This window comes from Corvus cornix, chromosome 2 (genome assembly GCF_000738735.6).
Source record: "Corvus cornix cornix isolate S_Up_H32 chromosome 2, ASM73873v5, whole genome shotgun sequence".
In the NCBI taxonomy this organism is placed as follows: Eukaryota; Metazoa; Chordata; class Aves; order Passeriformes; family Corvidae; genus Corvus; species Corvus cornix.
The window spans coordinates 105,472,808-105,488,535 of record NC_046333.1 but is presented as its reverse complement, the minus strand read 5'-3'; the positions used below and the strand labels follow the sequence as shown (position 1 = coordinate 105,488,535).

The following is a 15,728-nucleotide window of genomic DNA, read 5'->3' as shown; positions in this document are numbered from 1 at the left end:
CACAGCAAGGTCTTAACTCTTCCTCAATACATCATGTTTATCCACGTTGCTTTCATTATTATTATTTTGACTGATTTACTTGGAACAGATGTCAGGCTTAGTAATCTGTAGTTCCCCAGATCTGTCCTGAAGCCTTTTTTCCAAGTAGTGTCACATACAGATTAGGACACTATAGATCACACACACATGAATTTATATCTTAGCTAAAGCTATCTTAGGTGTCGTATTTGTTGCTCACTGTCTACAATACAATGATCCTTGCTTGCTTGCTGTTTGGAAAGCTGCACTTCTAAATGCAAAGCAGGCCTCTCTAAAGACATGAAAGTGGTTTTCATTTTTTCACAGAAGGTTTAAGCATTATCTTTAGGAAGATCAGTACATGATAAAGATTTACTGTAACAGTAATACTACAAACATTTGATTGCATCAAAAAGCCTCTCTTATCTTTCCAGTCTGTAAATAATACTTCCATAAATATATGTTCCTGTGCAGCAGTAGCCATTCAACTATGTAATAGCTGTCCTAATTACCAGAAAACACAAATAAGCTTGTGAAGACAGTTATTCATTTGCAAATGAGACAGCATTCAAAGAGAAGTAAAACTTTTAACATCTTTCTGGAATTGAGAACTTCTGTAGAAATTACAACCAATAAGCAGGCAACTTGAGATATGGACTAAAACAATGTGCACAAGTATTTTTAGGCTCATCAATTGTGTGAAGTTGCAGTTTTATAACACAAAGTTTTTAAGTACCATCTAAGTTTCAGGTTTAAATTCACACAATTTTTCTTCAACACAGTGCCAACTTTCATCTCTTTTAACTCACAAGTCCAAAGACAAAGAGTTGAAAATTAGTCTTACAAACTGATCAAGTGCTTTTCTGTGGTGCAGGCTCAAATGCTAGATTCATTGTGACTGTATTTCTACTGGCAGGATGTTAAGGTTAAACCTAACAGTGTGTTTAAATCCACATGCAACTGCTCCAGCTCCTTTTTCACCTTTGTATTTTCCATGAGTCTAATAGAAGCTTGTAGTTCTAATACCAGCGGAAGAGCAGCACAGATTCGTCAATTCAGTCTGTTTAAGTCAAACGGAGGGAGAAGATTAAAAAAGCCATATTATCAAGATTGGTAAAAAGACCATTGGAGCAAGCACAGTGTTCACATCCTATGTTTTTACAGCACTAAGAAGAAAAAAAAAATTACCCTAATTATAGATGTTGAAAAAAACACCTTTCCAAATATGAGATGAAAACATTTCCTTGTCTTAAAGCTTCTGGTGCTGCCCAGTCTTCCAGGCAGCAGGAAAGTTAACAGTAGTCTCACTGCTACTGCTGCAGGAGTGAGAGGACACAGCTGACAATAAAGCCATACACAGCCTTGATATTAATAGCAGAAGGCTAAGACAAGCAAGAGAACAATGCAGTTGAAGAGAGTTTTCTCCCCTCTTCCCAAACTGGCATAAGAAAGCTGGGAGGAACAAACAAATTTGTCTGCAAAAACAAACAAAAATATTCTGCCTTTTCAACACCTGTATTTTGTTTAATTTCAACTGCCACACTTATTGTTTTGGCCCTCTTAAATCATTCAATGAAAATCACAGAACAGCTGAAACTGGAAGGGACATCTGGAGGATGCCTACCCCAACCCCCCTGCTCAAAGCATGTCAATGACAGCAAGTTGCTCAGGGCTGTGTCCAGCTGGGTTTTGAGTTCTTGCCAAGGATGGAGAATCCACAACATTTTTTTGGACCACCTGTTTCAGCGATCTATCACCCCTACCATAAAAAAAACCTCCTTTTTTTTTTATGTTTAAATAGAATTTCCTGTATTAAAATTTGTGCCCATTACTTTGTGCCATCAGTGGAAACTACTGAGAGCAGCCTGGCTCTGTCTTCTTTATTCCACCCCATTAGGTTATTTACACACATAGGGTGCTCCCGAGCATTCTCCTCTCCAGGCTGAGCAATCCTAGCTTTCTCAGCTTCTCCTCATAAGAGAAATTCTCCAGAGCCTTAGTCATCTTAGTGGCCCTTTGTTGGACTCTCTCCAGTCTGGCTATGTCTCTCTTGTACTGGGGAGCCCAGAAGCACACAGCACTTGAAGTGGGGCCTTATCAGCGCAGAGTACGGGGAAAGGATCACTACCTTGATCTGTTGGTAACTTTTCCTAATGCATCCAGAACACTTCTGACCTTCTTTGTTGCAAGTGTACATTGATGGCTCACATACATCTTTCCCACCAGGATCCCTGTGCCCTTTTCTGCACTTTCTTTTCAGCTGATTGGACCCTACCACAGACTGGAACCTGGAGCTGTTCCTCCCCAGGATCACTGAATTTCCTTTTACTGAACTTCTGGAGGTTCCCATCAGACAATTCCTCTGTCGATGTCCCTCTGGATGTCAGCACAACCCTCTTTGGTCTGTCAGCTCATCCTACAAGCTTGCTGAGGGTGTACCTCTGTGTGACCCCCAGGTCAGTAACAAAGGTGTTAAACAGGACTGGCTCTGGTACTGAGCCCCAGGGTACACTGCTAGTGACCGGCCACCAGCTTTTCAGCCACTTGAGACATTGTGCCACTGATGCCAACCCTTTGAGCCCATCAGGTCAGACAGTTTCCAGTCACTTTCACTGTTCACCCACCTGGCGTGCACTTCATTGGTTTGTTTATAAGGATGCTATGGGAGACCGCACTGAAAACCTCACTGAAGTCAACATAAACAATGTTCACTGCTCTGCTCTCATCTACCCAGCAATCTCATCACACAAGGTGGTTGAACATGATTTCTTCTCCATGCTATGTTGACAGATCCAAATCAACAGCTTGTCTTTCACTTTTGAAAGTTATTCTAGCGTCTGTTCATCTTCTCCAATCTAAGCTTATGTTTCGGTTTTTTTCTTTGGATGTCTACAATACACTTACTAATAGCTGCACGTCTACTAATGGAAATGTCCCTAAAACAACTAACAATCTCACAGCACTGCTTAACAAACTACTTATTCCAGCCAGGCACTGAAATAACAATGCTTCTTTTTTTCTCCACAAATGTATGTAAACTAGTAGCAATGTTGTTGCAGCTGTAATGGCCTAATGACCTCAGAGAAGCAAGGAAAACACCCTCCTCCCTGCCCCCAAATACACTCACTACTTACCACCATGCCCGTAAGAAATTTTCTCTCCTTTAAACTGAGTATTTTGTTAACAGCATCCTTTCTACACATTTAGGATAATAGCCATATTTTGTCAGGCTTTTGACAGAAATAACTTCTTTTCTCAGATTTCCTGGCCTCCCTGAAACAGAAACATCAGAAATTTCAGGGAGCATCTTCTCCACATGCTTTTTTCTTAACATTTTTCACCTTCTCTCTTCCCTTCAGAAGTGCAGTGAAGAAATCTCAGACTCAAACTATGCTTAGAAAAGGTCCATCCTTACACTCAGGGATGAAAGAAAGCACAGCACTAAACCCTCTGCACTCAAGTGATGGTGTACTTAGAAGGTAAGCATCCTTTCAATCTCCACTAAAACTAAAGATGCATCAAAACATTTTGGCCAGCAAAGAAGCGATGCAATTTTCATAAATTCTGTCCACTTTTAAACAATTCCAGGTAATGGATAATCCAGTAGCTGGCTTGGCTAAATGGTAGCTCAACTCTGTAAGCACTGCAGTAATGACAGGCTACAGTTGTGGTTTTACACTGTATTATACATCCAACTAAGTGTTTCAAACACATGCTGTGGCATTAAATGGAACTGGAAGAGCAGATTACAACATGAATCCTGTATTCTTTCACCAATTTAGTGATGTACTGCCAAAAAGGAGTCCATTTTAAAAGCCGTGTTGTACGTTTGGCCAGGACACGTCTGCTGTAGTTCCGACAGACCATGGACAATTGTCTGACAACCACTTCTGGGGTACTAATGCTCTCTGCAGCCCAGTGATTGACTAAAATATTTGAAACAAATTTTGACATAATCCAAATCAGATTATAACAATTTTCAAGCAGCTGATGCTCTGGGCCAATGCTAGTTGACAGCACCCATTTAAAAACTCTTTCACACCCCTACAAAGTTAAATCAACTTGGCACTCTCTCTGGTAGGCAATTGTCTCCTTAAAGTATGAGCACTATTTATTCAAGTGAATTGCTGCATTAAGGGGGCAGTTGGCTGGCATGGGGAGGACCGGACTGACTGACAATGCGCCTTAGTCACAAAGAAATTGCAGCAAGAGTTTCTAAAAACCAAAAAGCAGTTAGGACTGTGAATAGATGAAGCAGGCTGAAGACACAAAAGTACAGGATGTGTCCAGGAAGATGCCAGTGCTTCAATAAGCTTCCTAACTATGACTAATCTTAAAACAGTTCTTATGTCGTGTTTTGTAAATTTAGCATCTCAAGTGTTTCAGAGAATTTCAGTTTACTACTTAACCCCTTAATACCAGCTAAATATTGCAACAACAGTTATTTGTGGAGGGTTTTTTTTTTCCACAGCTATGTATGCTAAACAGCTAAGAGCTCTGTGAAGCTTCCTAGAGAGGGGATTTTATTTCACCTCTGAAATGTTACCAAAGAAATGCAGGGCAGCATTTAAAGGCTCATTCTCAAATTATTCTAAGGAGATTACAATATTCCCATCCCCCTTCCCCTTGTGAAATTTCAAGGATAAAGTACAAGAAAGCCATACAGAAAGTGCTTAGGTCATAATAATCACACAGGCAGTTGAATTAATTCATGATTCCAACAGACACCAGAAGCACTGAAAGAAAAACTTGATACGCAAGAGTGCAAATGATAGATTTTACAAGAAGTATAGCAGAGTATTACGTAAGTAATCAAATCACTACATTTGAGCTCATTTGTCAAGTATGATTACTTCATCATTTGTGTACACAATGCAGATACTGTTGTGTAAAGCATTAGTGAAAGATGCCAAAGGCACTACTGTCTACTGTGGAACTCAACAGGATAACGCCGGACACCACCACCAAACACATGGGATAACATCCAGACCAATTTTTGGTGTAAATGAATTACCCTCTTCTCACCTCAGTAAGACTACATAAAGCCACTCAGGATGCCAGCCCGAGGCAGAAAATACAAACAAGGCTCCCCAAACGTCACAAAACTTGTCATGTAAAGCCTACTAGATTAAACAGCAATTCAAACAGATTCCTTTCATCTACTTAAGGATAAACTGCTCCAAAGTTTGCTGACAGTTTACCAAGTGTTTGTTTTCTCATGATAATTCTTAGGCTGCACAGACAAAAAAGTTTATAAAGAGATTCTAGTTTCTGAAAAATATTTGTAGTCAATGTTAAGTGACACGTGTTATTCACTGCTCAATGCAGTGAACTAATATAACTGTACTATCTAATTGAAAAAGGGAAAAAATCTTTGATTCAACTGCTAAATTAGTCTAGCTGTTTGAGCTAGATCCAATTTCACTGCCTGTTAAGGCAAGCAACACTTTTTTTGTCTTCATTTTATACTCTAATGAAGTCTACTTCAATAGAGTTGCCTCCACTTATCCCAGAGGACAATTTAGTCCTTTTGTGTAAAGCTAATCCAGCTCTCCCTGAAGTCAAGGGGAATTTTGCACTTGACTTCAGTGTGAAAAAGGATCACATCCTAGAATAGCAATGCTAAAATATCTGTGAATAAAAAGAGGTTCAGATTTTCCAGTTCCTAATTAGCCAAAAAACTGCCACAAACAAACAAACTACCCTGCAACAAATCTTTCTCAAGTGAAAAAAAGTCTAATTTCCATTTCAGTTTAAAGCATGTGAGAAGTTATTCTACATGGCAATGTTTTAAAAGGGAATGATCCCACTCAGATATTCTGGCTGTAAAACTGTACTATCTGCATCTGCTTTGGCTTTCAGTTTCAGGGGAGCTCAAGGGAAAAGTCAAAATCCATCAAATCTAGGAAATACTTTAAGAGAAGCAACAGTTAATTGGCATGGCTTCCAAGCTGTAGAAATCCTGCAGCAGTAACACTTGCAAAGTTTTCAAATTTTCCATCAGAGCGCTCAGGGTTTCCTCAAGAACATCTCAGGCTGTGATCAATCCACTGGCTCAGAAGTTTTTGCAGGTTTCTCTGTTGGCCTAAATATGATTTGATTCCATCACATAGACTGCCTGGTTACCTGGCTACACTGTACTGCACATAATGCAGTAAACAATGTTTACTTCTAACTATCTGTATAACAGCAAAAGTAAAGTACAACAGACTTATGAAGCCAAATTAAGTAATATGCTGACTGACCATGTCATACATAGTTATAATACTAAGTTACCCTTCTGATGGGATTTTTTAAATATTTAAAGTGGAGAAAGAAATAATTTTTTTAAACTGAAATTTCTATAAAGACACAGATTTATTTTTAAGATAACCTATACTGAATTTAAAAAAATATTCAAATTACATTGTTAGCTACCAAAACTTAAAACAAATTTAAATCACCAGACTGGCAGAGCTCATTCCTAACCACCTGAAATCAGAATTTGAATACCCAAATATCTAAAGTAACATAAGCTGTTGCAAGTGTAAAGAATATTCCACCCCTCAATATTATGTAGATACTGGTTGACTAGAATCTTAGAAACATCTGGGGAAGACAAAGTTAAATGACAGAGGAGAGATTTTTTTTTTGTTTCTATTTTCAAAGAAAACAAAACCTTCAAGGTATGAGATCTATCCATTCTAATGCCTTATAGGTTGTGGTCACCAAAAATTATTCACAAACTAAAGCTAATATTCCCTTTTGCAAATAAATCTATCAGATTTAAAACAAAATGTGGTTTGCACCAGAATTATTGCCCTCTATAGCCTTATCTAAGAAGCAACACATTAACTTGTACTTTAAAATGTAACACTGGTTATTTATATGCATTTCAATCAAAATTTCCATTCAAATACCACTGAATGCAAACTAGGAAGAAAACAAATTGTCTTGCATAGAAATTGCACTTTCATTGCTTAAATAATTATATATATAGCTTAAGAGAATTATTAAGACACTTTATTATTACATTAAATATACGCATGTAAAATCCATGCCCCTGGCAAAAAGCTAACAGGATTAGTGTAAACCTAATATGTAAGAGTCAATATATTTTACCAACTGGTCAGGCTCAATCTCTTTCTTTGGGAAAAGACCGAAGAAGCCCAAGTGTAAATCTGAGGTAAAATAGTAATTTAAAATAACCATATAAAATAAAAGTGTCATGCTTGTTAATGTAAGTCATGTATTAACTTGGCTATGATTTCACCATGTATGCACCAGATTTAAATAGTATTCTGATGGTACGTCAGACCTAAGCGAAAGGGAAGGGGAGGTAATCAAAGAGCCCTAGATTTAATAACCAATGCAAATGAATTCCAGAATATTTAAATACACCTACTATGCATGAACAAGTCAAACGTTTCCAGGGAAATAATTTTTCATCTATAAACTAACACTTGTCTCATTTTATGTACATCATGATAGCCTGAATCAATCAGATCTACGGTTTCTACAGTGTATAAGCTAAGAAATAATTCCTAAAATGAAAAAGAAGATAGATATCTTTAGCAAATTACATAATGTGCAGCTATTCAGCAAGATATTTTGAAAGCTCATCACTTTAAATAGCCTCAATCACTATGATTTATGAATTGTGTTCTAAGTGTGTAACTACTTAAAATACAGTACAGAATTGTACTTGAAAGTAAAAAAAAGGTATCCATATTACTATTGCATCCTAGCCTCTAAAGCCATATACAGTTAGAGTTTAATTTTTGTGTGTTCTGAAGTTGAGAATTTTGTGCTTGAATTTTGCTCTCTCACTTAAGAGCCACAGAAAAACAACAAAAAACCCCCACCAAACCAAAACAAATAACCCTTTTTTTCCCCACCAACTACAGAACATTAATACAATGCCTACTTCTTGGGCTTGAAAAAAACAAATGCTACTCAAGAAAATTTCCCCAACTGACCAGCAGTAACAACTCAGGGAATATCCTTGTTTTCCCTTCTCTTTTCTTCATGGGTAATTGTATTCAAAAGGAATAGTATTTTGCCCTATGCTGTAAGTGTTCCTGAATAGAATATTTAGCTTTACTATGAAAACAGAATTCAACATGGCTGCCTACAGTGAGACTAATACACTCTTTTTCTCTCCCCATTGAATGTTTTTCAGTTAGGTATGGATAAACTGATCTGGCCAATAGTATTATAACCTTTAATCGTCCTTTAAACAAATATTTAACACCAGTATCAGCTAAGCAAACCCATCCCTCTCTTTGCTTTCAGGACTTTGTCATTCTATTCATGCAATTTCTGTTCTAAAATATATGGCGATGGAATCTCAAAAAAACAAAATCAAGGAATATACCTTGGCAAAAATCCCATATATCACGTCTCACAAGCCAGAGAGCACACTTACATTTTAAGATATTACTGCTGAAAGAAAACTGGAATACTTTTTATTTAGGACAGGCAGAAGCAGACGTGCTATCTGTTGCTCAAAGAACCCATACTGAAAATTTCCCTCTAACTAAACTTCCAAGAACTTTTACTTGAGACATTCAGAATTTATCCTGAATGGAGTGGATTAAAAAAAAAAAAAAAAAAAAAAAAAGTCAAGACAACAGATATTTGCCTAGATAGACTTCTGGTCTGATTTATAACAACTGCTCTTTTAGTATGCTTTAGTTAAAGAACATGTGCATCAAAGAGAAGCTCTGTTCAGATTTAGGATAAAAAACCCCAAACGATCAATAAAAATACATGTCTTCCGTCCCCATACAGTAAGGGACAGCCTTCTTACAAGAATGATACACAACTCACCTGGGGTAGTCATCACACAAAGCAGAGAATGGTCTCTTAATGTGGAACTTAAATGCATAAATTTGCATTAGGAAAAAGAAAACAAAAATCTGTATTTTCAGGTTCACCTGTCACTGAAGTATTGCAGGATCTCCTGTTAGGAGACATTACCTACAAGCTCATAAGATGTATTACTAAGCACGTTCACAGCTTCATCAGAGCATCGCTGCAAGTTCACAGCTCCAAGGAAATGAGGAGTATTTCAACTGAACTACTGTAATCAGAGCTGGTCACAAACACCAAATACTAGCTATCAACAAAACACCAGAAGTCGCAAAATGTTCTGCTGGCATGTTCTGTTTTCAGCTCAAGAAGGTACAGGAGGAAGGACACAAACCACTTGCTTTTATCACCGTAAGCTTTCCTCCCATTTCATCTCACCCTTGCTTAGTCCTCACATGAATACAAATGCCGTGTCTTTACAGATTTTTAAAATGGAAACTTTGCTACTAGGTTTGGTGCAGATCTGTAATTTTTAAGATGTTTGGAGACCCCTATTTTATGCAAAGTTCAGAGCTAAATGTCACACTTAATTCTGTGTTTCTCACAGGCTAATTCTGATCAACTTCTAACTGAAGCACTACACATTTTTTCTGTTAATATTCTTCTGAAGACCTCAGTTTGGGAATCAGTAATGTAAGGTTTTTATCTCAAACTTCAAACCTCCAGAAAAACAGATCAAAATCAAGGCGAAGAAAGGAGATACAAGAGAACTAAAAAGATGTATGACTAATCTTGGTGATTTGTTTTAAACACTTTACAATGAAATACAGAACTTTTGTGTTTATTTTAAAATTTCCTCCCTCAACCTCAGCTTTGATAATGTTTTCTTCCCTAAGTCTGGCAAACAAATGCTAGTTTCAGATAAATGTGTGCTTTGAAAACAAGAATATTTTCTAGACATTAATTCTATATTCATTTTTCAGTGAAGCATACTTTGACCAAAACCTTAAAAGTGTTTTCATCTGTGAGGCACGTGTTAAGCTAAGCCTACTGAAAGGACAGTTTTTATGAATTAGACCAGAAGTCCATCAAGCCCAAAACACCTCTGAGTCAGACCAGAAGTTCACTACCATCTGAAATGCTGGGCAATACTGGATGGTAAAAAGGGAGCCTAGGAGCCAGAAGAGCCTGTGGCCATGCTACCCTTGGTGCAGTCTTTTAGCTTCTGGACTTTGGGGTACTATCACTGGCAAAATAAAGTATTTATGTTGAACAAGATGAGCTGGTAAAAATCAACCAGAAAAAGGAGGAGTATGTAAAGAAAGAGAAGGACTTTGGAGGGATTTTCTTCTCTTCTGTGTTTACAAGTGTCAGTCATGATTTTAGTTTCCAATAAAATGTTCTTGAAAAGCAAGAAGATACACATAACAACTGAGACCTGTTTTATCTTTGCCACATTTTAAGCATAAATATTAATGTTGTTATCTAACCACACTTAAAATAACTTCTTAAAACTGGATTATTCACTATTAATTTGTTTTAAGTCTCCCTTTCCTGGCTGACTGCCAAAACAGTTATAATGCTACACAATAGCAATACACAAGAGATCCATAGCACCCTCTAATTACTCTTTAAATACCTCCCACAAGCACTGCCTTTTCTTACAATTGGGAGGCCATTAGGTAGGGTTGAAAATTTCAAAACCTTTAGCCCAGATACTTTATTTTATTTCCGAAGTTTGCATGTACCACCAAAACGTTTGCCTGAACTATGGGCAAACATGTGGTACAGGAATACCATCCTCCATTCTGACCCTTCTTTGCTACAGGGCTGTCAGTCCTGGGAAGCACACCTGAGACCTGACTGCACTTATACTCCATAATTCACATCATGAATAAAACACTATTACTGCCTCGGTTTTGCAACACTAGAAAGTGCTTTGGGCATGTGCAAAGGAAATTAACCCTACTAAATCAAACTCCTCCAATACGAAGACTGAGTTTAAATGTCTGATTAATGCCATAAAACTCTCCTGAAAGTTTCTCCAAAACAAAGTTAGAGGCCCTGATCTACAAAGATTTACTGATGTGGGTGTGTTTACTCAACTCTCAACTTCACTGTCAATGGAATTAAATAAAGGTATTGTTATAAGCCTGGTCTAGCTAACCCTAAAATTTGAGCTAAAAGGGTTCATCACTGCTGAAGAATCATTTAGTTTTCCCAGACTCCTCTAGACTTCTGGTGTGAAGAAAGCCACAGAAACATCTTAAGCCATAGAAGCTTTTCATCTCCCTGAACTCGAAAGACAAATTATGTGATGTTCAGTAGCACTATCAGAATTCAAAATTTACATAAACATTTAAGATATAGGTGCAGTCAATATTGATACTTATTAGAATCTCATGTAACACTACTATAAAAGCATTTGCCTTCCAAAAATACTAAGATAAAATACAGCCAAGTTAGCAAAAAAAGTTATCTATTTCCCTACACAACAACTAAGAGTGTTCAAGAAGCTAAAATACAAATTATTCCAGTCTGAGGTTTTACTTCCTCAGCATTCTCCAACCATGCTCTATAACATTACCTAATACTACAGTCAAGAAAAATCAAAACAAAACCCCACTCTTGGCCACAACAGTCAACACAGCCTTAAACACAGCTAGTGATGATGTCTACAGCAGTATTCCACTGAGCTGTGGGGCTCGGATGCAAGCCAGGGCTAGCTACAAGTCCAGCTCAAGGGCTTGATTTCAGCTGTGCATGGCTTTGGTCCACTGACTTATGGGACACAGCATGAAACCCAGTGCTCTATGCGGTGCCAACCCAAAATGACAACAGAGAGCATTTCCCATCCTATTTCCAGGTATCCTTTACATTTTCAAACAATATGTGGTTAAATCTAAAGAGAAGAAAACTCATGCATAAGTGATAGTGTTTACTTACTCAATTTCTAGCATTAACATTACTGTCATCTTGATCTCTGATCCTGCAATCAGCCGTGCATGTTAACTTTACCTAAGGGGGCAGTCCCACTCATTTCAATAACTTACTTTGGTGCCAGTTTCTGTTCTGATGCACTGGCATCAATGATAAACTCCCATAAGTGGAAAAGGCAGTAAGAACGACCTCTTATAACCTAAAATTAAACTTGTCCTACAATTAGTTGACAGCATCTTTTCAATATGACTTCTTCCCTACTAAACTCAGCATACACATGGCATGTTGTCCAGGTTTACCTTTGAAACCTGGCACTTGGTGATACAATCTGGAACCCTACAGCTCTAATCACTGGTGCGAATGCAGCCAGGGACTGTAATGATTGAAAGAAGTTCCCATATGGCAACTGTAAAGCAGTTCATATTTTAAAAAATTATTAAAAAAAGTGGTTGCCATATCATAAAATCCATCACTATAAAACAGCCTCCTACTGGCACTCTCAAGGAGAACAAAATGAAATAAATCCTGAGACTGAGTTATTTACTTGTATTTGGAGGTGGTTCCTCCAGGACAAAAATTAACCTATTCTGCTACAGTAGTTAGAAAAACTGCAGTTCTCCCCCATGGATCAATCTGTTCCATCAACAGACACAGGACTTTCAGTACTAGAAGCCTGAAACCTTTCAGGAGGACTTCACAGAAACCACAGGCTGTGTATGTACACACAGAAGGTGTCCTACCTGAAAAAGGCTGCTTGATGCAACACAGCAGAATAAGGACACATTCCTAAAGTCGTTTTTGTGTTAGTACTGACACCAATTTTTAAATTAACATCAAGGTATCTTACTCAAACTGTGATCAAAGCATGTGGCAAAACAGTTGGATGCAAGTAGGGAATATGGATGAAAGAACGTATTTCTTTTAACTAAGGAATTATCTACTGAAAATACACAGCTTTTGTCCACAGGCAGCACATATGGAAAAGTAAAACCATGCAGCCAGTTTGTTCATAAAGTAAACTTTGACCACATAATCTGACATGTGCCACACTGCAGACTTTCGCATCGCTGTCACATGACGGCCATGATTTATCAGACCAAACAGAGTGACGATTTCACTCTTCAGGAGCCGCAGAAGTGCACAAAGCTCAAAATGAAGAGCATTTCTTTAGTGCAGAAGAATAGTTCTCTGCTCTGTTGCACAAATATTGATAAAAACCCCTAAAAATTGTGAAGTTTTTAAATAATTCTGTTACACAGTATGCAGCACACCAAAAATGTATTAAGTATTTTTCCAGCTATTTCAAAATAATGCAACAATTTAAGTATACTTTCAATTCCATTCATTAGTTTCGTAGCCAAAGAACTGTTGTTGAGTAACAAATATTTCCCTGAAAACCTCTCTTTATAATACAGAATATAGACTAAACCTGCCTTGGGCTCACCACTCTCATTCCAGATGGAATGGTACTGGGGTTGAGGTATTAAATAACTAGTAGCTCTGCAAGCAGCAAAAACAGGGAGGCCCCATTTCCTGCATCAATTTCCAGCCTGAGGTAAGCGTTGCCATGAACTCCTGGCGTGCAGGTTAAGAGCTCCGCTCTACCTGGCTTCCTTACTTTCACAAATTTTCTAGAAACTGCTCACCTGGGAGACCTCTGCTGCCAAATTTATTTGAAATCAGCTAAGAGCCAGAAGAGTTACTAGAGGGACTGAAGGCACACAGAGATTACAGTTCTATTTGAGCCGCACCTGCTAAGGAAATAAAGCTAACAAAGCACATGGAATAATTAATTACTGGCAATTCCTGCTACTAACTACTGTCACAGCTGGTATCACTGGATCTTTTTCTTTGTAATTCCGCACAAGCAGAGTGCCCATGCTGCTGTCTCTGTTCCCATCACAGATGCTACCTTGTCCCAAAATTAACCACAACACCCTGGCTGTGCAAAATACACACAGTCTCCACTCTATGCCTATGCTCAACAGGAAGCTCCTATAGCTAAATTTACAGCCAGACATCAGAAACAAGAGTGGAAGGGCAAGGTTTTGTTGTTTGGAAAGGAAAGGTTCTTACTTCCATGAAGCCTACAAAAACATGGTTATGGCTGAACTGTACCACCTACCAACAGAGATACTGCAAAGGTGACTGACAAGGCAATGCTATCCCTCTTCAAGGTCTGAAGTAAACTTTTGCATCTGGCCCTCCTGCCTAAAGATCAATTTCACTTGCAAAATTTGCCTGAAATATCATTCAGCTGTCTATGAATTATTAACTGCAAACCAATACACTTTCTTTGTCAACATACTCCAAGTTTCAAAACTGGTTTTGGAACATTCTGCCACTTTAAGAAAACCCAAACATCTAATTTTTAATTCATGACCGGCCTCTGCCTAGGGTTAAATCCAGCAGGTACATCTGAATACACCTTAACAACATGAGCTTCAGCAATATTTCTGTCCTACTTTTCCCAGTGCCAAGTGGACCATACCCACATGCATGCAAGAAACCTAGAACCCCATATATTAATATAATAAATAACCGTATCATAAACTTCACATATTTGTAATACTGAATATTGGAGAAGTCATCACACTAGCCCTTGGCCTGAGCACACAACTTTAAGCACATCAAACCTGCAGGTCCACACAGAGCAGAAAGTTACGTGCAGAGTCCGCAGGAACAGGGGCCTGTGTGTGTCCAATACATTTTATTTTAACCGTGAGGAAGACAAGGAGCCTTAATGAAGTGTGATGATTGAACATTTAAATTAATAACTCAGAAATGTTAAGCAGTCGTGTCCCAAGCTCGATAAAGGGATATAAACTAGAACAGTGGGGCGGGGATGGGGGGGGGGGAGGGGGGGAAGGAAGGGGGGGATGTGTTAGAAAAATTATTAGAAAATAAAAGCACGCAGGCCAAGCTACAGGCGACTCCCGAACGTTGCCCTTTTACATCCTCCGGCCCCGCACCGGGAGCGGCGCCGGGAGCAGCTCACGCCGAGCACCAGCCCGGGCGGTGAACGCCGCCACCGCCGGGGGACGAGCAGCCGCCCCGCAGCGCCCGCGGCAGCCCGGCGGGAAGGGGCCGCGGGGGGAACCGGGCCAAGGAGAGGTCACGGGGCCCTCCCCCCACAAACTTACTCCCCGCAGCCCGCCCCACGCAGCCCGCCCAGCCCAGCCCGGCTCCCGCCCGCCCGACCCCTCGGCCCCACGGGCAGGGGCTCGGGCCCGGGAGAAAGTTGCCGAGAAAGTTTCTGCAGAGGAGAAGGGGCCAGGGGTGCGGGACGCCCCCCGCCCCGGGGCGCGGCGGCGGGGCGAGGCCGGGGGCAGGGCGGCCGGGGCCTAGCGCCTCCATCGCCGCCGCCATCGCGGCCGCCGTTCCCGTGGGGCGGCGGAGCAGGGACGCGGCCGGGGCCTCACCTGCCTCTCCTCGGCGTGGCGGGTGGGAGAAGGAGGGGGGGAGGGAAGGAAGCGGGGGCCCCCCCGCTCCTCCCGGAGCCGCGGCGACCCGGGGAGGGAAGCGGGGAGGAGGGGGAGGGAGGAGGGACGAGGAGGAGGGAGCCGAGCGCTCCGGTGCGTGCGGGGAGCTGGAGCCTCGCTGCGGGAGGAGGAGGAGGAGGAGACACCCCGCCCCTACGGCCGGGATCTCCGGCGGGCACCGCGGCCCCTCCTCCGCACCGTGCTTCCCTCCATGCGCTCCGGACCGGGATCGCCGCGCCTCCCGGCCGGGGCAGCGCCTCCACGCCCGAACCGGAGGCCGCGGGGAGGAGCCGGGCGGCCCCCGCGGAGCCGGGCAGGCGGCGGCGGTCCCTCCTCCGCGCCGCCCCGCGCACCGAAACAACATGGTGGAGGCGTGCGGGGTGGCGCGGGGGCGGCGGGGAGGGAGCCGGGGCTTGCCCTGCCCCGTGGCTCGCCCCAGCGCGGCCGCCTACTCCCGGGCTTGGGTTGCAGGGACCCTCGTCGGGGTAGATCCGG

At 40.9% G+C, this 15,728-nt stretch overlaps 1 protein-coding gene across 2 annotated transcripts in view; it reads right to left on the bottom strand.

Moving 5' to 3' along the window:
* The window catches only part of YES1 (YES proto-oncogene 1, Src family tyrosine kinase), a 51,057-nt gene extending 35,547 nt beyond the window's left edge, over nt 1-15,510 (bottom strand). Inside the window, exon 1 of one of the 2 annotated variants that reach the window (XM_039548646.1) lies at nt 15,174-15,510. The gene's annotated coding sequence lies outside the window, so the exon portion shown is untranslated. Of the gene's footprint in view, nt 1-3,152; nt 3,243-15,173 lie in introns of those variants that run through there. The other variant, XM_010396364.4, reaches the window with a different exon arrangement.
* Nucleotides 15,511-15,728: the final 218 nt, after the last annotated feature.